The sequence below is a fragment of the Gobio gobio genome, assembly GCF_949357685.1.
Source record: "Gobio gobio genome assembly, chromosome: 24".
Classification (NCBI taxonomy): domain Eukaryota; kingdom Metazoa; phylum Chordata; class Actinopteri; order Cypriniformes; family Gobionidae; genus Gobio; species Gobio gobio.
The window spans coordinates 26,056,163-26,067,068 of NC_137120.1; the positions used below are offsets into that span (position 1 = coordinate 26,056,163).

The following is a 10,906-nucleotide window of genomic DNA, read 5'->3' on the forward strand; positions in this document are numbered from 1 at the left end:
GTACTGCAGTGATTCCAGTCATATTTATAAAATATATATATATATATATATATATATATATATATATATATATATATATATATATATATATATATATATATATATATATATATATATATATATATATATATAAGCATGTATGTAGGCCTAATTAAAGTAAAAATGATTGATAAACACGTCTTTCGAATGGAAATAAATAACAAAAACTTTGGGTGTCTTGTTCATAATATTTATTTTCATAAAAGTAACATAACTTAAATTACATCCAGTTTATCAGCAACAAAGCGCACGAGTGTGAATCCCGCGATATCCGCCTTTGATCTCGCAGGTGTCTGATCCACTACGAGAAGAGAGAACTGTCCGGCTTGCCTGCACTTTTTTCACTCCTCCCCTCACTGCAGCCGCCTAGTCTCGGCTGAACTTCAGGCGAGGCGAGGCGCATCTCAAACAAGCCTAGTGAGACACCTTTGGCGTCATACACAGACGTGTTGGGCATGTGAATGTTATCATGATGTAACTATTTATTGGGTTATAATTTTTCCATTATGACATGTTGGAGTATGATTCTCAATTTAATCAGCCAGCATTATTTTATTTACATTTATTGATTTGTATTTACGCTATTCAGACACGTTTGAAAGTAGCCCAACCCCGCCCCTTAACCTACCCATTTGCGTTATATGATATAAAACACAGAATATAACAGACAACATGCACACTTTATTGAAAAATGTCAAGTATTCCAACTGTTCCGAGGCCAAACGATTGATTTGTGTGAAGAAAAGACCCAAAAGCGATCTGCGTTTCCCTCCGCACCCCGGCGTCATATTGAAGACGCCACAGGTACGGCCATACCCCTCGGCGTCAGTCTATAGACGAACTGGGAACTCCATTGCTTTCAATGGGAAACCTTTGCCGGTATTCTATCGGTATGAAATCTCGCTGATGAAGTCTCATTCAGAATACATCGCGATGTTTGGCATCAGTGCACGTGGGCCACATGTTGGTGAGTAGCCATGAATATTTGATATAAAGTATTTTCTGTCGTTATTGATCAGATTATGTTCAGTCACTGCATTATATCTTTCATTTCCACTCAGGCTTCGCTTTTCTTTGCTTTCTAAATCAACACACCTTGCTAATAGGGCGATTAAACACTGTCACGTGACGTGCTATAGACCTTTTAAACAGTTATTCATATTTAATAATAACAACTAGTGTAGTTTCAACGTGGCATTTGTAGTAGAAGCACAATAAAAACAACCTTAGTTGTAATGTGATGATTGTTGTAAATAGACAGTATCCACAACACTTACCATGCTTTTTAATGCCTTTTAATGTAAAATCCAAATATTGTGATGTAAATAGTACTTTGTCCTGTATACAATGTATCTGTTATATATTATGACTTTTTCTCTCTTTTTTTTTTTACCTGAAACGACCAAAAGGGCCTTTCGGACTCAGTCAGCCCATTCTTGTTCATGGAAAAGTAATGGAGAAGACCGAAAGCAGCAACAGCAAATATTTGCAATGGTAAGTATGTGTTGGTTTGAACTCTTTATCAAGCATTTGTTGTTTCTTAAACATATTCTTACAAACCCCATGGCTCAATCAGTGAGAACATGTTCTCAAAGTCTTAATAATTCACAAGATTTAACAAGCTGTCATTCATATGATACTCGTACATATTTGTACAAATACTCATACATAATCCTGCAGCTTTTACTCCGACTCCTGCCATTGGCTACAGCCTCAATTCCTGTACATATTTATCATGATTTTTGTAAATCAGTTGCGCCCCTTCTTGGAAAGCAGTCCCAGAAAGAAAAGTTTATATTAGGTCCAATGTATTCTTTAAAATGATTACAAATTGGGCCATTGGGGAGGTCTCTTCACACCTCATGACCTACCTCTGTTTGCAAGAGCGGAAATGCTCACATAACATCAGATATTCAATTATTTTGTCATCAGTTGCACTGCTGATAACGTCCTGTTTGCATGTAAATAATTTACGTGATCAAAAGATCAAGTAAATAATCAACATTTTTAAACAAATTCATATGTGCTACTAAAAATATACTTTTAATAATGGAAATGCACACCTATCAGTGAACTTGTTTCATAAATGTATTTAACATTTAATTATGCAACACTTTTTAAAGAAAGAAACAGTTATGTATGAAATCACAACTTGCATGCAATGTAATGAAATTTCCTTTCTTTCTGTTTTGCAGGATTACTTGCAGATTACTTTTATGAGCCAACCCTCACAAGAGCTACTAGTTAGTTGTAGTGAATCTTGCCGTAATCAGGTAAATAATGTTTTTAGTATATCAGTATTTACTCATGAAATGCTCCCCTGAATTGTATGTAAATTCATTTTATTGTAACTGTCTTAATGTATATGTTTCAAAAACAATAGTAATTGCACATAAAGTAAGTGAGACTTTCTTGTTTTACAGCAGAGAAGAAAGACCAGACCCTTATATCGAAGCAAGCTAATCGAATAAGTCCTTTGTTTAGGGTGAGGAAGGAACATGGCCATCTTGTGCCCAAAGACGACAGAAAAGTGCGCAAGTCCATTGGTATGTCTTGTATTGATGTATTGTCTTGCTTTAATATGTAGTACAGAATTTGATGTTGATCTCTCAAAGGACAGCTGTGATCATTCTTTCTATACTCTGATAAAATACACACCATTATTCATGTCTAAATCTTTTTATAACTCCTGTATCTTGGATATATCTAAAATGGTAAATATTTGTTTCCCTTTTTGATACAATTATTATTAAAATGATTGCCTTTTAGCCTAAAGGCTGGAACACTTTTGGCCTTCAATTCTTAAAAATGGCACCGTCTGTTTGTCTTAGATAAAAGCAGACATGTATTGAAGGGTTAAAAAAAGCATTTAGTTGGTATAAACTCCAGGTATTTCTCTATTGTTTTGTAGACCATGGGTGGTTCTGTGTAGCTTTGGAAGATAATGAGTTGTGGCATATATTAGGAATCAAATAGTAAATGTTCTTTGAATTATGTGAAATATCTGGTTAGTTTTTTGGCTTGAAACAAGGCTTTATACTCCACAGACTAAAACACATTGCATTTGTGTTTTAAGATGGATAGCAAGAGAAGGCACACACTTCAGAAGATTCTACAGGAAAAGACTAATGTGCAGCCAAGGAGGAATACAAGAGGCAAAAACTCTCTGAGAACTATGCATGGCCATGGGTGCTTCATAAGCATGGTAAGTCTTGTGCCTCTGTACCTATTGTATTGCCTTATTTTAACAATTTTACATTGTGCAGGCTATCACAAGTGATGCTCTTGAAACAAGTGACAGAAGAGTATGTTGTCTTAAAAGAAATCTAGCATCACTGGCAAAGGCTAAGAAGAGACCATGCCTTTCTAAAATATATTTTTAAAGATCTGCTGTTTAAAAGGTTGCTGTTGATATGGGTAAAATATTTTTTGTCAGTACTTGGCTAATATAATGTGCTGCAATATTATATACATAATGCTTCAATGTGTATATTATATAATGTACTGACTGCGGCTTTGTAAATTTAAATTAGGAATGGGCAAATCTGGGCCTTTTGAAATGGAGAGTTTACCTCCAAGACTAATCGAGCATGCCTGGAATTTGTAACTAAAGTCTTCAGGTTTACTTATAGATAATTATAGGCAGGTGGGTTTGAGGTTGGAGCTAAATCTGCAGGACAATGGATGCTGAGGCCCAGAGTAGCCAACCACTGCTTAAATCATGCAGAACATATGCTAACCTGACTAAACTTAATTTGAATTGTGTTTTTTCTTTTACTTTTAGACCAGGACTGGAGAATGCCTGACAATGGGATGTTACAACTTCTTCCTCTGGTTGAGAAAAGGCTACACCACATCAGTGACCACATCATCTGTTTATCAGTTATACTCTGTAGAGTACAAGTGGGCAAACTGTTTAGAAGAAGAAGAACAGGATAGAACATGAACATGATAGAGGGAAGAGCAAGAAACCAGTCTAGCTGTAATAATGAATCATTATTTTTCAACACAATATCAGATCTGTTTTCTGTATCATAGTTGACTGGATGGGATTCTGTGGCACTCATTTGTGTGGCTTCAGCAGCTGTGAATGGATTAATATGATCTTAATGTATTTTTGAAGACCCATTTTTATTTATCTTGAATCTAATTTTTCTTTATGCTACTTTATCAACTGTATACTGTATCCTCCAATAAAGAGTTGAGTGATAAAGTATGGTGAATATTGTGTATGGTGTTTTTAAAGTAAATACACATTTTATGAGTTGATTTATGTTATCAAAGTAATTAACAATATTATTTTACTTGAAACATAAACATTTTCCATCTGGTTATATTATATTTGGTACAACAATGCACCAAAAAGTTGTATTTGCATGCTGTGACAATACGCCAGTTTTCAGTGAAATAAAGGGAAGGATTTCAAACACTTCAAGCTTAACTGACGATGATCCATGTTGATAAATCCGGTACATCTACTACTGCAATAAAAATTAAAGCATGCACATTACCGATGTCAGGTACGTGAAAATACATACAATTTTGGCAATGTCTCTTTTGTTATTTTACTTAATGGTGCATTGTCCTATATTTAATAATAATAGTGAAGTGTAAATCTAAATAGTTTTTGTTTACACTGGAAACTGGATAATGGCAAGTTGTTGTGGGTTCATCCATTATATTTATGGGTGTTTATCCATAAAAGAAAATAAATATTAATAATTATTTTACATTTCTTTCAAATATTTCTGTATTTCATCAGATGGTCTCACAATACCCATCAAAACCTAATACAAGCATGATGTTAGAATAGAAAAGAGAAAATACTCTGATATTTAAATGTGACTCAAAGTTTGTTGTCCATGATGAGGAAAATAGATCTGTGTATGTTGTACTGCCCTTCCGCCCTCAGGGACCCAGTAGAGGCCCCTGGAAGGGCAAAAAAAAGCACATTTCAAATGGCTGTTACTCAAAGTCTGGTTAGCGTATCACAGAGAAAATTGGCAGGACAACTGCTTATGCTATGTTTACTAAATAATGTTGGGCACAGTTTTCAGACAGATATGGAAAGCTGGCATAAAGGTTTTCTAAAAGTGCTCACAGTAAAATATCAAATTTCAGCCTGCCCCTCATATATGTCATAAAGGTTTACACAATGAACATAATTAGATATCCAGTTGTCCATTAAAGATGTCATTTACTTAACATTTATTGTCTCATTATTAAACGTTTTAAACTACATTACCCATATACCTTTGTCAGTGTATCAATGCAATGGGAAACATGGCGCTGTAGTTCATTGAAGTGTGCAGAAATGCTTAGGGTTAGGGTTGGGATCTCGGTAAAGGAGTAATTTCTCACAACATAGCGACACTTTATAGTTAACTTAACGTATTACTAACGTAACAATAACACCAAAACATACTTTGTAACATGAAACGCCGTTGTATATCGGTTAAAAGATAGTCCAATCACAGCGAGTTCTGCGATAAAGTCCTAGCCAATGACAACGCAGCAGAACAGAGGCGTCACACTTACTTGTCCATTTATGGAAAATGATGACAGATCTCATCCGGTTCCAACTGAAGGGATATCCTTAAATATTTAATATTTAGGCTGCTAAATATTTATTTCTTCTAATTAATTAATACAACTCACATTTTAAAACAAAAATCTTCTTTGTGTGGTTAAACTGATGCATAAATATCTCTCTCTCTCTCTCTCTCTCTCTCTCTATATATATATATATGTGTGTGTATATATATATATATATATATATGTGTGTGTATATATATATATATATGTGTGTGTATATATATATATATATATATATATATATATATATATATATATATATATATATATATATATATATATATATATATGTGTGTGTATATATATATATATATATATATATATATATATATATATATATATATATATATATATATATATATATATATATATATATATATATATATATATTAGATCACTTCTTTATGCCATCGTTCACCATCTGAACTCTTGGAATTAAAATAAATGTAACAAAAGCATAATGAATGCACACAATTTTGTAAGCATATTCCAATATTTAATGTCAAACAGTTTAAATACAAATGTATAGCGGCCAAACTACTGCACAACAGTATAAAATAACCATGCTGCGGTACAAATAAAAGAAATGAGGTTAAACTTTATCTGAAAATATATTGGTTTCTTGCCTTTAAGAAATAAATAGGCAAAAACATTAAGAACATTTTACATTCTCAACTTTAAAACTATATAAACTATATCCTTGTGATTATTGTTCACTTCTATTGTAACTAAATGAAAGGCCAATTCAAATAGTTAATGATTATTATAAATGTTAACCATTTTCAGTAAGAAAATGCTTTAATAAAATACATTCATGTTACATTTACATTAGCAAGGTAGTGATATAATGATACCATATATTTAGTTATGGTGGACATTTACTATAGTGAATACTATCCCACTGTAATAAAAGGTTTAATGAATACATATTGATTTCAAAAGGTGTTCACTCTCACTATCTTCATTAAGTTCAAACAAACACTGTTATACAAATGCATATATATGCAAATATACAAATGCAGATATATACATTGGAATATAGCATCATGAAGTCGATGGCAATAAATATGTCCTTTACTAAAACTCCTGATGAGCACTGATGCTTTTTTGATAAAGGCATAAGCAGACATCAAGTACAGTTTATGAATATTGGTTCTGCATATCGAAGAGATCATGAGGAGGAGTGGTACTCCACGTGAAGACTTAGAGAAACTGTGACATAGCAAAGGGTGCACCTCACTGGACATATCCTACGCATGCCCAAACAACAACACCCCAAAACAGTTATGAAGTGGACACCACCAGGAAGACGCAGGAGACAGGGAAGACCAAGGAAGACATGAGACAGATGTTTCGTGAAGACCTGAAGAATGCAGGTGTTCCATGAGAAGATGTGAAGAACGTGGCCACAGATCGAATATGTTGGGGGACACATGTTGCCCAGTGTGCCCAGGACAGGACATGATGATGATGTTGTTGTTGTCCCTTTACATAACTGTAGGATTTCCTTCTGTAAAAAGTGTTGCATAATTAAATGTTAAATACATTTATGTAACAAGTTCACTGATAGGTGTGCATTTCCATTATTAAAAGTATATTTTTAATAGCACATATGAATTTGTTTAAAAATGTTGATTATTCACTTAATCTTTTGATCACGTAAATTATTTACATGCAAACGGGACGTTATCAGCAGTGCAACTGATGACAAAATAATTGAATATCTGATGTTATGTGAGCGTTTCCGCTCTTGCAAACAGAGGTAGGTCATGAGGTGTGAAGAGACCTCCCCAATGGCCCAATTTGTAATCATTTTAAAGAATACATTGGACCTAATATAAATTTTTCTTTCTGGGACTGCTTTCCAAGAAGGGGAGCAACTGATTTACAAAAATCATGATAAATATGTACAGGAATTGAGGCTGTAGCCAATGGCAGGAGAGTAAAAGCTGCAGGATTATGTATGAGTATTTGTACAAATATGTACGAGTATCATATGAATTTGACAGTTTGTTAAATCTTGTGAATTATTAAGACTTTGAGAACATGTTCTCACTGATTGAGCCATGGGGTTTGTAAGAATATGTTTAAGAAATAACAAATGCTTGATAAAGAGTTCAAACCAACACATACTTACCATTGCAAATATTTGCTGTTGCTGCTTTCGGTCTTCTCCATTACTTTTCCATGAACAAGAATGGGCTGACTGAGTCCGAAAGGCCCTTTTGGTCGTTTCAGGTTTAAAAAAAAAAAGAGAAAAAGTCATAATATATAACAGATACATTATATACAGGACAAAGTACTATTTACATCACAATATTTGGATTTTACATTAAAAGGCATTAAAAAGCATGGTAAGTGTTGTGGATACTGTCTATTTACAACAATCATCACATTACAACTAAGGTTGTTTTTATTGTGCTTCTACTATAAATGCCACGTTGGAACTACACTAGTTGTTATTATTAAATATGAATAACTGTTTAAAAGGTCTATAGCACGTCACGTGACAGTGTTTAATCGCCCTATTAGCAAGGTGTGTTGATTTAGAAAGCAAAGAAAAGCGAAGCCTGAGTGGAAATGAAAGATATAATGCAGTGACTGAACATAATCTGATCAATAACGACAGAAAATACTTTATATCAAATATTCATGGCTACTCACCAACATGTGGCCCACGTGCACTGATGCCAAACATCGCGATGTATTCTGAATGAGACTTCTTCAGCGAGATTTCATACCGATAGAATACCGGCAAAGGTTTCCCATTGAAAGCAATGGAGTTCCCAGTTCGTCTATAGACTGACGCCGAGGGGTATCATAGAGATTCATGAGAATCATACTCCAACATGTCATAATGGAAAAATTATAACCCAATAAATAGTTACATCATGATAACATTCACATGCCCAACACGTCTGTGTATGACGCCAAAGGTGTCTCATTGGAATCACTGCAGTACCCTTAACGTCGAAAAATGCCTTTCAAGGGGTACGTAAAAAAGTGACGACGAGGGGTCCTGACCAAGCGTCAATATGTGACGAGTGGGAGTGAGACTGTGTTGCCAATAAAGTCATCATAGCTAAAATATCTTCTTACTTTTTTAAGTGTTTTATTTCTTTCTTTAATTGCCACATTGCATTCATCATTCCACCATGGAACAATTTTCCTCCTGCTACATGCCTTCTTTCTACCAAATACTTATTCTGCTGTGCTCCTAAGAACCTCACTGATTTTTGAATTTAAAACATCAATATCTTCCACAACATCATCATTAATTTCGGCCATTTTGTTATGACATATCTCTTGGTACATCTCCCAATCCCCTGATTCAAAATTCCATTTAGGAATTCTTTCCATACCTGTTTTTATTAAGTCTACTCCAATTGTACTGCAAACAGGAAAATGATCACTACCAATAGTATTTTCGTTCAATACTTTCCAATCACATCTTCGAGCTAAATTTTCGGACACTATTGTCAAATCTAACACAGAATATTTGCATTGAGAAAGATTAACTCTTGTGTAGCTTCCGTCATTAATACATACTAACTCACCCCAGTCCAGCATATCTTCTATGATCAATCCATTATAATCAGTGTTTGAACTCCCCCATAAAGTACTGTGTGCATTGAAATCGCCACACCACACCATTTTAAAATCCCCAATTCCTCCAATATTTTCCATCATATCCTTAGTTAGCTTGTCACATGGATTATAAAAATGTATTACCCTAATACTCTGATTTCCTTCCCATACCTCCACTACCACAGCCTCATACTCATTATTATCTTCAACTTTCCTGAACCCTATACCTTGTTTAATAAAAGTTGCTACTCCCCCACCATTTCCTTTATTCCTGTCTTTCCTAATAGTCTCATACCCACTAATCATAAAATTTAACTGTGGTTTAAGCCACGTTTCCTGAATACAAATAACATCTGGGTATACATCACAATTTGCTATAAAATGCTTAAATTCTTGCATGCCCATTTGAAATTAAACTTCTTGCATTCCACTGCAAGATTACAAAAACCATTATGAGCCCCCACATGCTGTCTGACTGTTTGTTGCTTGTGTCACGAGTCTTTCATTTATCATGTTGTGGCGGAGGGGGCGTGGTTCTGCGAGGTCTGTAGCGGGAGCGAGCAAAGACGGAGACGAGCGGTGAGTAAGTAGGTCAAGTGCAGATCACTAACACCTGTGTCTGATTCCAGTGATTGGCGTGGAGAGACCGTAAAAGCCGCGCAGTAGAGAGAGAGAGCGGAGAGAGATCGAGACTGGGACTGCGACCAGACACCTCACTGCCAGAGACTAAGAGAGATACTGAAGTTGAGAGAAACTGAGTTTGAGACTGACGTGCAGAGTCAGAGTGAATGTTTTGAGTTAAATCGCCCTCGTGCGTGTGAATTTGAGAAAAGGTGAAAAATAAAGAGAGCAGTCCCAGTAAGCCGACCCCGTCTTCTTCCTTCCTACACCCACACGAACTGACAACGTTACACTGGTGCCGAAACCCGGGAAGGAAGAAGAGTGCCGCCGCTATGCAGACTCCGCCAAAGACGCCGCTTGCGGATCTCGTTGCATCGCTCGCTGGTCTTCACCAAGAGACCCACCAAGATCTGCTGGCCGTGAGGGCCGAACAGGATAAGCGTTTCGAGGCCCTCATTCGCGCTCAGCATGAAGACCGCGAGCTGTTCCGGAGCTGGATGGTCCGGGAGATTCCGGCCACCCCCTCGCCTACCACCGACTCGGCCGCCAACATCCACCTCTCGAAGATGGGCTCCGAGGATGATCCGGAAGCATTCATCGACCTCTTCGAGAGGTCCGCCGAGTCCCGGGGGTGGCCCCGGTCGGACTGGTCAATGCGGCTCCTGCCGCTATTGTCTGGAGAAGCGCAGGTGGCCGCACACCAACTGCCAGTCCAGAATCTCCTGGACTATGGAGACCTGAAGCGCGCCGTCCTACAGAGGGTCGGCCGGAGCCCAGAAGAACAGCGACAGCGGTTCCGGACCCTGACCCTCGGCGAGTCCGGCCGACCCTTCGCCTTCGCGCACCAGCTCCGGGACTCATGCCGCAAGTGGCTGATGGCCGCCGGTGACGACGTCGAGGGAATCATCGACCGGGTGGTACTGGAGCAGTTCATCGCGCGGCTTCCGCAGAAGACCGCGCAGTGGGTCCAGTGCCACCGCCCGACGTCGTTAACCCAGGCCATCCACTTGGCGGAGGATCACATGGTGGCGTGCCCCGGGGTCGGCAACCCCTTACCATCCGC

At 37.0% G+C, this 10,906-nt stretch overlaps 1 long non-coding RNA gene across 1 annotated transcript; it reads left to right on the plus strand.

The window, feature by feature from the left end:
• The first annotated feature begins 1,441 nt into the window (after positions 1 to 1,441).
• On the plus strand, positions 1,442 to 2,585 carry LOC307120696. Its single transcript, XR_013815845.1, has 3 exons — positions 1,442 to 1,533; positions 2,235 to 2,312; positions 2,463 to 2,585. It is a non-coding gene; the product is annotated as an uncharacterized lncRNA (long non-coding RNA).
• Positions 2,586 to 10,906: the final 8,321 nt, after the last annotated feature.